This window comes from Gracilinanus agilis, chromosome 2 (genome assembly GCF_016433145.1).
Source record: "Gracilinanus agilis isolate LMUSP501 chromosome 2, AgileGrace, whole genome shotgun sequence".
Classification (NCBI taxonomy): Eukaryota; Metazoa; Chordata; class Mammalia; order Didelphimorphia; family Didelphidae; genus Gracilinanus; species Gracilinanus agilis.
The window spans coordinates 48,862,559-48,875,318 of record NC_058131.1 but is presented as its reverse complement, the minus strand read 5'-3'; positions in this window follow the sequence as shown (position 1 = coordinate 48,875,318).

Here is a 12,760-nt window from a genome sequence, read left to right as displayed (position 1 = left end):
GTCAGGAAAATGGGATCATGGAGAGTCAGACATGACTAAAATGAATAAATAACAACCTCAACAAGAAAAGCTCCAGCAACATGGCCAGATTGTTATGGATGGATGTGAGCAAGGTGTGTATAGGATCAGTTACAGAAATGTAAGACCCAGCCTCTCACTCAAGAAACCAACAACAATAATAAATAATAGTTGAGCACTTGATTTCCTTATTTTTTATTTAAATATTTACATATACAAAACACTGATTCTTATATGGGCTCACTGGGTCGGAACAATAACCCTATAAAGGTAGATTGTTACAATTAAAATAATTTGAGAGACTTGTTTTGGGGTAAGAATATTGATTCATCGATTAGTTTAGCATGTGACTTATAGATTGATAAGTCAGTGGCCTCCCTCAATTGATCAAAGACGTCAAAGATTCTCCAGGCAGATTGATAGAGTTTTAGGAGCTCATCATTCAGCTCCTCCTTTGAACATCCCAAGACATCTCTAATTGGTAAATAGCTAATTAGGAGATGGTCCATCAAACTCTTTCCCTTTTGCTCCATCATAGGTGATGGAGATCACATTAAGCAGGAAGACAATCACCATCCCCTTCATCTAGTAACCAAATTTTACAAAAAGGAAAACATTCTTTGGAATTCCTAAAGTCTTAGAAAATGTAAAAAACAACAGATTCATCAGAGTCTCTGACTCAGAACCCAGACACAGGAATACACAGGAATTTTCTCTAATCCATGACATATAGAAATTAATATCATTTATTAAAAATAAATTCTCACGAGATGTTACCATAATTGTTACCTCATTTTATCCTCATAATTCAGTGGAATTAAGTGACTTGCTCATAGGTCCAGCAGATAAGGAGCAGAGAGAGGATTTGAACCCAAGTTTCTTCTGAGTCCAGGTCTCACATATTAGGACATAAATCCTTACAACCAAATGCAGAAAAGTAGAAATACTAAATATACACTTTTCAAATAGTAATAAAATAAAAATTACATTTAACAAAAGGAAGTGGAAGCATAGATTAAAATACTAACCCCTTCCAGGGAAAGAACTGATGAACTCTCAATGAAGATTGAAGCATATTTTTTTTTGAGCATACCTTTTTTTAACTTTACTTTTATTATTTTATTTAATTTGTGCTTCCTCTGCAACATGGCTAATATGGAAATGTTTTACATGACTTCCCATGTATAATTGATATCAAATTGCTTGCTCTCTCAAAGAGAGGAAGAGAGTCAAGAGGATGGCAGAGAATTTGGAACTCAAAATTTTATTTTTAATAAAATTTTATTTTTCCCAGTTATATGAAAAAACAATTTTTAACATTTGTTTTTTTTTTGTTTTTTTGTTTTTTTGTTTTTTTGTTTTGTTTAAACCCTTAACTTCTGTGTATTGTCTCATAGGTGGAAGATTGGTAAGGGTGGGCAATGGGGGTCAAGTGACTTGCCCAGGGTCACACAGCTGGAAAGTGTCTGAGGCCAGATTTTAACATTTGTTTTTTAAAATGTTGAGTTACAAATTCTCTTCCTCCCTTCTTCCCCTCCATCTTTGAGAAGGCAAGCAATTTGATTTAGGTTATGCAAAACATATTTCCATATTAGTCATGATGTGAAAGAAAACAGATAAAAAGAAAAAGAAGTAAAACAAAGTATGCTTCCATCTGCATTCAGACTCTTATCATTTCCCTTGATAGAGAGGGATAGTTTTTTATCATGAATCCTTCAGAATTGTTTTAGATCAGTGATGGCGAACATTTTAGAGATTGTATGCTGTATCCTGCTCCACCCCAGACTGAGTGCCACATGTACCCTGCCCCAACCCACATACACACACACAGGGGAGGTTGGGCAGAGGGGCAGATGAAGTGAGGAAGGTCTTCAGCACAGGTAGCAAGGGGGAAGGGAGTGGCCAGAGTGCTCCCCTCCCCTCCAACTCTGCTCACTATAAGCCGTCCACCTTACTCACTGTGAGCTCCATTGGGCTGCTGGGCAAAGGGGCAGGTGATGTGAAAAAATGTCATTAAGCACAGTGGAGAAGGGGAAGGGAGCAGCTCCACCTGAGTCCCTCGGCCTTTCTGGTAATGAACTCGTGTGGGGGGAGGGGGATGGTGTCTGGCATACTTGCTCACAGAGAGTGCTCTGTGTGCCTTCTTTGGCACATGTGCCATAGGTTCTCCATCACAGTCTTAGATAATTGTATTGTGGATAATAGTTAAGCCATTCACAGCTGATCACATAATATTGCTGTTATTGTGTATAATGTTCTTGTAGTTCTGCTCACTTCATTTTGTCATGTATATCTTTCCTTTTTTAAATTCTTTTTTCTTTTTTAAATTCATTTATTTATTTAATTTAGAATATTTTCCCATGGTTACATGATTCATATTCTTCCCCTCCCCTCCTCCCTCCCCCTTCCTGTACCCAAAGAGCATTTCAACTGGGTTTTACATGTATCATTGATCAAGACCTATTTACATATTATTAATATTTGCAATAGAGTGATCATTTAGAGTCTACATCCCCAATCATATCCCCAGTGAACCATGTGATCAAGCAGTTGTTTTTCTTCTGTGTTTCTACTCCCACAGTTCTTTCTCTGAATGTGGATTACATTCTTTCTCATAAGTCCCTCAGAATTGTCTTGGATCATTGCCTTGCTGCTAGTAGAGAAGTCCATTACATTCCACTGTACCACAGTATATTAGTCTCTGTGTATCTCCTGGTTCTGCTCCTTTTGTTCTGTATCACTTCCTGGAGGTCATTCCAGTTCACATTCTTTCCAGGTTTTTCTAAAAGCATTCTGCTCATTTTTTATAGCACAATAATATCCCATCACAATTATATACCACAATTTGTTCAGCCTTTCTCCAGATGATAAGACATCTCCATAGTTTTTAATTCTTTGCCACCAGAAAAAGAGCAACGATACATATTTTTGTACATATAGGTCCTTTTCCTTTTAAAAAAATCTCTGAGACATAGTAGTGGTAAGCCTTGGTCAAAGAGTATGTTTTATAGTTTTATAGTACTTTGGGCATAGTTCCAAATTGCTCCCCAGAATGATTAGATTAGTTCACAACTCTACCAACAGCGTTTTAGTGTCCCATTTTTTCTCATATCCCCTTCAACATTTGTCATTTTCCTTTTTTGTCATATTAGCCAGTCTGATAATTGTGAGGTGATACCTAAGAATTATTTTAATTTGCATTTCTCTCATCAGTAAGAACTCAAAAAATTAAAATACTGTTATAATTTTTACATATGATTGGAAAATATTTAATGAGATAAAATAATTTTAAAATAAAGAATAAAAAGAATCCATTGGTCATTTCTGAAAGAAATCCCAAAATGAAAACTCCCTGTAATATAGCCAAAATCCAGAGTTTCTAGGTTAAAGAAAATACTGCAAACAGCCAGAAGGAAAGACTTCAAGTACCAAAAAGCTAGTCAAACTCACATAGAATTCAGCCCCTATAAAAGAGTGGACAAAATATGATATTCTAGAAAGTAAAAGATCTAGGCTTACAGCCAAGAATAACTTAGTAAACTTGAGTATAATCCTATAAAGGAAGTAAAAAAGGGCTTTAATAAAACAGGGAACTTCAAAGCATTCCCAAGGAAAAGATTAGGACTGTATAGAAACTTTAACATATAAACAGGAGTCAATAGAAGCATAAAAAGGCAAAAAAGCAAAGGATCATAGGTGATTAAATAAGGGAAAACTGTTTACATTCTAATTTAGGGAGAAGATAAACATATCCCTTCAGAAGTCTATCATCAACAGGGGCCAAAAAAGGAGTCTAATTAGACAGAAGGCCTGGGAGTGATTCTGTTATATTTTGACTTGGAATCTGAGTGGAAAGAGAAATACACAGGCATGGGGTTAGGGAAGAAAAAGGAAGAATGTGGGAAATGATCTCATTTAATCAGGGAGCACAAACAGAAGTTTATACAACAGTGGAGGGAATGAGTGATACCTAAACCTCACTTTCATCTGAACTCTTCAAAGGAGAGAAGAATTCTCATACCCATATTCACAGTCAGGTACAGAACTACATTTTATCCAACAGGGACAGTTAAACAGGAAGGGAAAGACGGAGAATAACAGGGAGAGCAAATTAAGGAAATGATTATTCAGAAGCAAAACAAACTTAAAGAGGAAGCAAGAAACAGAGAAGGGAAAGTATAAGAGAATAGGATGGATGGAAATACACAATTAACAATCATAAGTGAATGTGAATGGTATGAACAAACAAAATCAAAGAGGATAGCAGAATAGTTTAGAAACTTGAATCCAACAACAAACTGTTTATTCTTTCATCAATAAAAGAGAAACAGTAGATCAGCAAATTTGTTATTAAAGAAACATACTTGAAACAGAGATATAAAAAGTAAAAGCAAGATACAGAAACAGTTTCAGTTATGCTTCAGCTGAAGTAAAAAAAGAAGGGGAGGAACCAGAATCTCAGACAAAGAAGAGTAAAAACTAAGCTAATTAAGAGGTAGACAGGAAAATTTAGCCCCAGTAGGTCAAAGACAAAAAGATAATTAAAGCAGCACTTTTTGTGGTAGTAAGCAACTGGAAACAAAGTAGATATTCATCAATTGTGGAATAGGTAAACAAATTGTGATACACAAATGTAGTGGAATAACTTGTACTGAAATAAAAAAGTGGGTGGACTGACTTGTGCCAGCCAGGGAATAACACAAATGGGGACACACCCACACCCCACAAGGTAAAGGGATGAATGTATACACTAGATAAAACCACACAGGGGTTTGGGGAATGGGTGGTGACAGAGAAATACACAAGCTGGGGTTAACTGACAGTTGGCAGTTTTAACTGTCCACCAAAATTGCCAGGGATACCAGGGATGATAAAGTAACTTAATTGTGGGTTCTTGTTGGTATAGAGGAGACACCGGAAGTATATAAAAACAGATTTAATGTTGTTAAGGTGGGGAAAAGGGTGAGGGATTTCTAACACGGAAGGAATACACCAACTGTCATTAGAATGGAAGGAGTTCAGCTGGATTTTCCCTACTGCACTAACAGACAGCTCTGGCTAAGTTGGAGAGGGCTGGGAGATTGGGATTCTCATGACTCGGGTTCAAGCTGATCCTAGATGTTGACAGGAACCAGGAACAAATCCTTGATCAGCAAGTAAGTCCAATGTGGCTCTAGGGAGAAAAGGCTATTTGTCAGCTGTCCACCAGTTGCAGATTTAAAACCTTACTCAACCTAGGCTGTGTTGATAGATGGTCTTTTCTATCTTCTTTTAAAAAGCCCCAAATCCACAGGTATTTGAAGCTCAGCTAACTGGACCATAGATCCACCCTCCTTTTTCGAGTTCAGTCAAGAATCACTCTCCTTTTTTTAAACCTCTTCTCTCCATTCCATATTGGAACGTTCATAAAGTCAAATAAGGTTTGCTTTTAGCTGCCTGCTTTCTATCCTAACTTAAATCTATCTTTACCCTATAAATGACCTATAACAGTACCTGGAACTAAGTCTTGGACCATAAAAGTAATAAAGAACAAATGTTTTGTAATAAAGAAAAATTTATTTTACTGCTCTGAAACAACAAATATAAAGAATACAAAGAAGCATAGGAAGATTTATATGAACCAAATACAGTATAAACAGAAGTGGCAAAACAATATACACAATGACTATAATAATGTAATTGGAAAGAATTTTAAAAAATAAATGCTAAATAATTATAATGATCAAAAATTATAGTGATCAGTTGGAGGAGAAGAAATAAGAAAATGTACCTCCTTCCCTCCATTTCAGAGGTACACAAATTCTTATATTTTCAATAAAGCTGAGGTGTTTGTTTAATTTCCTACTCCCCCCACCCTTTTTCTTTTAAACTCTGTGTTTCAGGGATGGCTCCCTGAGTAGAGGATAGGGAGGTTGTTATGAGGAAGATTACTTAAATTATCATTTAGGAGACTTAACAGGAAGGGCTGGAGAATTCCACATGGAATGGGGAAGTAGGAAGTGGCTTGCTCTCACTGAGAGAGACTCCATGGTGGTTGAGACAAGTTGCAACTGATCCTAGGAGACCTCAGTTTACCAGAGATCCTGAGGGAAGACTGTCACCTACTTGTGGGAGATTTTGGTAGAGACTATTAATCCCAACCTGAGTTGCAGGTCAATTTGGGCTGGATTAGCTCCCAGAATCTACCCACCTGGAAGAGTACAGCAGGTGGTCCTGGAGTTGCTGAAACATCACTGGAGTGAGTCTGGACTCTGCTGTGAGGATACTCACTTCTGTCCTGCAATTCTCTGGGCCCTGCCTTGCTTAGGTCTCAGGTTAGTGTAGACAAGTCCCTCCTTTGACCCTATGGTTTGCCCTTAGTCTGTAAGTATAGTAACCCCTATTCCCATGCTTTATCATAGTGTCCCTAATTAAAATTGTTATAACTTTTGCCTTTTGCCTGCTGGTTCCATTGGATTCTTGCCTAGGTGAGGCAGTGCGACTGTTAGGGCCTAACTGCCATTCCTTTCAAGCAGTTAAAACTCAGTCTCCCTACCTTGTTTGGTCCCTCCATCTGTCATTCCTGTCTCCCTCACACCCTTCTGGACCCACATTTAATATTCAAGTCTACTTCCCTGGTAATTCCCCATTAGAAGGTACATATTCAGAAATAAATTGACATTCAAACAAAAGGTATGAACAAAGAAATAATGAAATACCAAGGGCAGAAAAGGGTTGTGGCCAACAATTTACCACTCTTCAGTCCATCTGGTAGTGAATGTCTTATTAAATGGAGCAGGACTAATCCTAAATATGACAGAAACTGATCCATTACTGGACTCAAAATCTTTCTCATTAGGACCAGCCAAAATTTATGGTCTTCTATCACAGGTTTGGAGAAGCCAGTGTCAACTTCATGCCATAATGAGGCATCATAATAGGGTCTTAGTGGGAGTATCTGCAGCAAGGGTAGAGAAATTTGGATCCAACCAAGTGAAAGCTACTACAACCTTGAGAAAAATCATCTCTGGTGGGCTCTGGGTTGTGGCAATATCATTCAAAGAAAAGTAGCTCTTCAGCTGTCTTGGGAGGTTGTGGGTTCCAACAAGTAGATGACCCACTTGTCAATGATGTTCCAGAGATTCTTATTTAGAGACTGGTTAGGACTCAAGGGTTTTTGACTTACTTTCCCACTTCGAGATTACTTTTCTCAAAGCTTTTCCTTCCTCCGTCCATCTCTCATATCAGGAAAATCTTTGGGGGTGGTCAGAGGAGGAAAGAAGGGAGGCACACCCTAATTCAAGCTGAGTAGTTTTGCTTTTACATTCCCCACCATGCCCTGGTAACAGATACTTCTTTTTTCATGAGAGAGGGTGCAGGGCCAGCTGGGCAGGGAGTGTCCCATACTTGAGCCTACATCTCTGCAGGACCAAATACTTGTTGAATTGAATTTGGACATGAATGTGAACTTCTGGCCACCTTGAGAGAGCAGCATTCCTGGTTCCACCCTCCTGCATAGAAATGGATATTTCTATTGCCTTCTCAGGTTTATAGATCACTTAAATATATCTAATCTGATCCTCCCAGTAACTCTGTGAAGGAGGTTCTACATTAGTCAACAAACATTTTTAAGAACTTACTATGTGTTGGGCACTGGACCAAGCACTGAAGATACAAAGAAAAGACAAAAATATAGCCTCTGCCCTCAAGGAGCTCACAGGACAGACAATGTGTAAACAACTATGTACTATGTACATATAAGCTATATACAAAGAAGATGGAAGTTAATCTCATTGGAAAGACACTAGCAATGGGGGAAACCAAGGAAAGCCTCTTGCAGAAGGTAATAAGATCTGAGCAGAGTTTTGAAGGAGTTGAAGAGGACAAGAACATTCCAGTCATGAGTATTATTTCTATTTTACAGAGGTGGAAACTGAGGCTTAAAGAGATTAAATAGAAGCAGGTAGTTGACTCACTGGATTGAGAGCCAGACCTGGAAACAGGAGGTTTGGGGTTCAAATTTGACCTCAGATCCTTCCTAGCTGAGTGACCCTGAGCAAATCACTTAACCTCAATTGCTTAGCCCTCATGGCTCTTCTGCCTTGGAACCAATGTTTGGTACAGATTCTAAGATAGGAGGTAAAGGTTTAACAGGAAAAAAAATTAAGTGACTTGCCCCTTACTTATCGCACATCTGGAAAGTGCTGGAGGCAGGACGTGAACCTGAGTAACTCCTATCACCATGTCCAGAACTCTCCCAACTTCAAATATGGGGTTACTAGTGGTTACCCATAGAAAGCTTCTCTTAAAGGGGAATCCCCATGGGACCAAGGAGAAAGGATGTTTTTAAGAATAAGGAAGTATTTATTGGGTACATTGAGAAGGGGAAGAATTTCCCAGGAACATATCGAACTAACTTCTCTCTTAGAAACCCATCATAACCAAACACTGGCTACACAGATTCAGGTACAGTCTGGGCAAAGCACATCCCCAGAAGGAAACGCCATCCAGAACAGCCCATCACTGCTACCACCACTACCAGCAGCAAGATAAGACATTCCTATTCTCATTACCTGATTGATAAAGATTTTGTCCTTTCCAGGCTCCTGAAAGAACATTTTGTCACTAATGCCCTTTTCAGCTATTATTTCCTTTTCACATTATCTGTGGTGTTCTTATCCCCTAAATGACTGCATTCTCCATGAGAAAGCAGAAGATCTTCCTGCTGGGATTACCCTCAATAAGTATCATGTCAGCATTAAAACATTTTTTTTTTTTGCTTGTCGTCTCCCCCATTAGACTGTGAGCTCTTAGAGACAGGGTCCGTTTTTTGCCTTTGTTTCCTCACTGAATAGCACAGTGCCCGGCACATAGTAGGTTCTTTTCTTTTTTTTTTTTTTTTAAACCCTTACCATCTGTCTTGGAGTCAATACTAAGTATCAGTTCCAAGGCAGAAGAGAAGTAAGGACTGGGCAAATGGGGTTAAGTGATTTGCCCAAGTACAATGTGTCTGAGGTTTACATTTCAGCCTAGGACCTTCTGCCACCAGGTCTGACTCTCCCTCTATCCACTGAACCAACTAGCTGCCCTGACATAGTAGGTTCTTAATAAATGTTAGTTGACAAGTGGAATTGCTTGTCGGCTCTGAGAGGGAGGAGGGAAAGAAAATGAGTCATGTAAATGTAAAAAATATTTACAAATTAAAATTACCAAAAAATTTTAAAAAGAAAAATTAAATGATTTTATTTGCTAAAAAATAGATATATATAGATAGGACCACAGTTCATTATTCAATAAAGAAGTGGTAAAGTATATGACCAAAGTTTTCAAAGGAAGTGCAAACTAGCAATAACCATCTGAAATGATGTTTGAAACCACTAATAAGAGAAATGAAAATCATTTCACTTGCAGAAAATGGCAAAGATTATAAAAGATGGTAATCGTTAATGTCACAAGAATTTTGGAATGACAGACGTACTAAAATATTGTTGGTGGAGTTGTGAATTGGTATACCCATTCTGGAAAATAATTGGTAGTTTTGTAAATAAAGTGAGTCAACTATCAAAAAATAAAATACAACAAATAAATGTTAGTTGACTGACTGGCCTGTCTCCAATCCTCCCATTTTTTACATACATAAATTAAGCCTCAGTGACTTGCCCAGAGGAACTCAGATAACATCTGTTGCAGGATTCAAACTCAGGTCTCCTTGATTCCAAGTTCAAGGCTCTGTCCCCTAGACCTCTCTGCCTCTCAAGGACTTCAGTCTTATCTAAGGGGCATTTCCTAGATGGTGAGCGGGTGGAGCTCTGGACACTGTAGGCACTAAAGGAAAATGTGCTGGATTTGAATATCATCTTTTTCACCACCGTAGTACCCCATCGTTAGATGGAACTTTAGTCTACCCCCCTTGTTTTGTAGGTGCGGGGTCTTTGGTAACACAACCTATTTTGAGAAGCCTACCTCCAAGCTCAGATGGGTGGCTGGTTTTGGTTTCTCATGGACAAGGAACTTCACAAATGATATACATTTAGCATTAACAGAGAAGCAATTGGCCGTTGGGCTTAATTTAAAAAAAAAAAAAAAAAGACAATCGTGACTCAATCTTTTCAAATAAGAGGAACATCTTCCTAGGAAGCTCCTATTACCTGCCTTCTACAAGGGTGCTGGGAAAGGAAAAGAACCAAAACTCTTAGTCTGGGAAAGAGGAAATGATTGTGACTGCTGGTGCCCAAGACAGGGCTGACTCAGCCAGGGAGACTTCAGAAAAGCTTCGACTTATGTGGCAATGACAGATGTTCTTGCTTCCAATCCAAGGGCAGGCAGCCAGGTGGACGCCAGGGATGTGGGACATGGAGGCAGACAGCCAGGGGGACTAGAGCCACGTGTCCTTGACCTTCCTTCTCTTTGAGGAAGTTAAAGCAAAACCACCATTCCAACTAAGGGGCAATTGGCCTCCCTACATGGTGGTCTTCCATGGCAGCCTAGTAATGCATTATTGAGTAGGAAGAAGGTGATGACAGAAGTTGGTGGTATACTATGACAGAGGAAACAGCATGATATATTTGCAAGAATATTGTCTGTGGATTCAAGGGACCCAGATTCAAATTCTGCCCGTGACACATCACTTGTAGGACCATAGCCAAGTTCTCTGGCTTCTCTGGGCCTCAGTTTCTTTGTCTGTAAAATGATGGTGATGGGGCAGCTGGGTAGCTGTGGATTGAGAACCAGGCCTAGAGACAGGAGGTCCGAGGTTCAAATCTGGTCTCAGATACTTCCCAGCTGTGTGATCCTGGGCAAGTCACTTGACCCCCATTGCCTATCCTTACCACTCTTCTGCCTTGGAGCCAATACACAGTATTAACTCCAAGACAGAAGATAAGGGTTTAAAAAAAAATGATGGTGATGGGAGTGGACTAGATTGGCCCGAGACCACTTCCAGTTCTAAATCTCTGATAGGGCTGATTATGCTATATATAAATTGAAGTGACCTTCAATTAATCTTCTATATATAACACATGCATTTGTATATATTTGTATGTAATGTGTCTCTATATAGTATATAATTGTATATATTATATGTTTGTATATACTTACCTGTTTGTATTTGTATATATTTTATGTATGTATATATTTATATCAATTACATTTATTGTATTATATATTACATTATAATTAGGTATTAATATTTGTTTTTTATCTCTCCATGTATCTCTCCAGAGATCATCGTCACTAGTGTCTCGGTGAGGTAGGGACAGCCGAGGAGAGAGCAGAAGAGGCAGCCTGTTGCTAGAAAGGGCACTGAATGGGGAATCGGGAAGCCTGGGTTCTGACTCTAACTAGCAGTACGATCTTGAGCAAATTCCTTCATCAAAAGGGGCCTTGGGGTGCTTGTCTAGACAATGAGGACTCAGTGATCTTCCTGCCCAAACATTCTAGGATTCCTTTGCACAGATGTTGCCCCAAGTTTGGAATGCCATCTTGCCTAACTCCAGAGTTCCCAGCTTCATTGGAAGCAGAGCTCAGCCGCCTCCTCCTGCACTGGACCTTTTCTGATCCATGTCCCTGTTTTCCACATAATCCTATGACATGGTTTAAGCATAGGTGAAAGAAAGCCTCTCTCTCAACGTCAAGATGTCATTATTTCAGTGGAGTTTCAGGCGATTGCTAGTTTCAGTCTGATGCCATCAGGAGTCACCCCCACCCCCACCTTGGTTTCTCCTGGCCAAAAGCCAAATGAGATGATGTGCCTGGTACATAGTAGGCATTTAATAAAGGTTCCCTTCTCTCTTTCTCCCTCCAGAGCCCTCTAAAGCCACTTGGCTTAGTCTTCTTTCTCTCTCCCCCTCATCCGGACTTTTGACATTTAGAGATTAAACTTCCTGCTCTTTGTACTCTTCGTGGACAATGAGACACTCCTCCAGTTTCATCTATTCATTTCTTGACTCACTAAACTTCCAGCTGTTAGCATCTCTTGTCTTGACAAGCGCGTCTTGACAAAAAATTACTACTATATAGCCCTACAGAAATGATGTGAGCTCTGTCAAAACACAGGCACGAGTGAATTCAGTGGGAAAAGTTACTGTGATGCAGTTATATGAAAAGATGAAAAGTTCATGGTCAGGGGGCAGTTAGGTGGTTCAGTGGATTGAAAGCCAGGCTTAACGATAGAAAAGACCTAGGTTCAAATTTTACCCCAAACACTTCCTAGCTTTGTGACCTTGGACAAGTCACTTCATCCCCCATTCTTCTGCCTTTGAACTGATACTTAGTATTGATTCTAAGATGAAAGATAAGGATTAAAAAAAAAAAGGTACATGGCCCATATCAACACAGATATATGTGTATGGAACATGATTCTGTTGCAAAACTTATTTAAAATTTAAAATCTTTTTAACAAACATTTTTACATTATTATTTTAACAAATTTAACTTTCATTTCCAAATATGTCACAGCTTCTTCCCTACCCAGCAAGCCAACCACTGTAAGAAAAAAGTAAAAAATGAAATTTAAAAAAAAAAAGGCAATTCAGCAAAACAAACCAACTCAACAGTCTACATGAGGTTCCAGACCCACAGTCCCCTACCTGGACAAAGGGAGCATTCTATTTGGGATGGTACAATATAGAAAGGATACTGTCAAAGTGGAGAGCACCCAAAGGAGGCAACCATGAAGGTAAAAGGGCTTCGAGTACATGATATATAAAGGTCAACTGATGGAATTAGGAATGTTGAATTTGGAGAATACACAGGACATGATAGC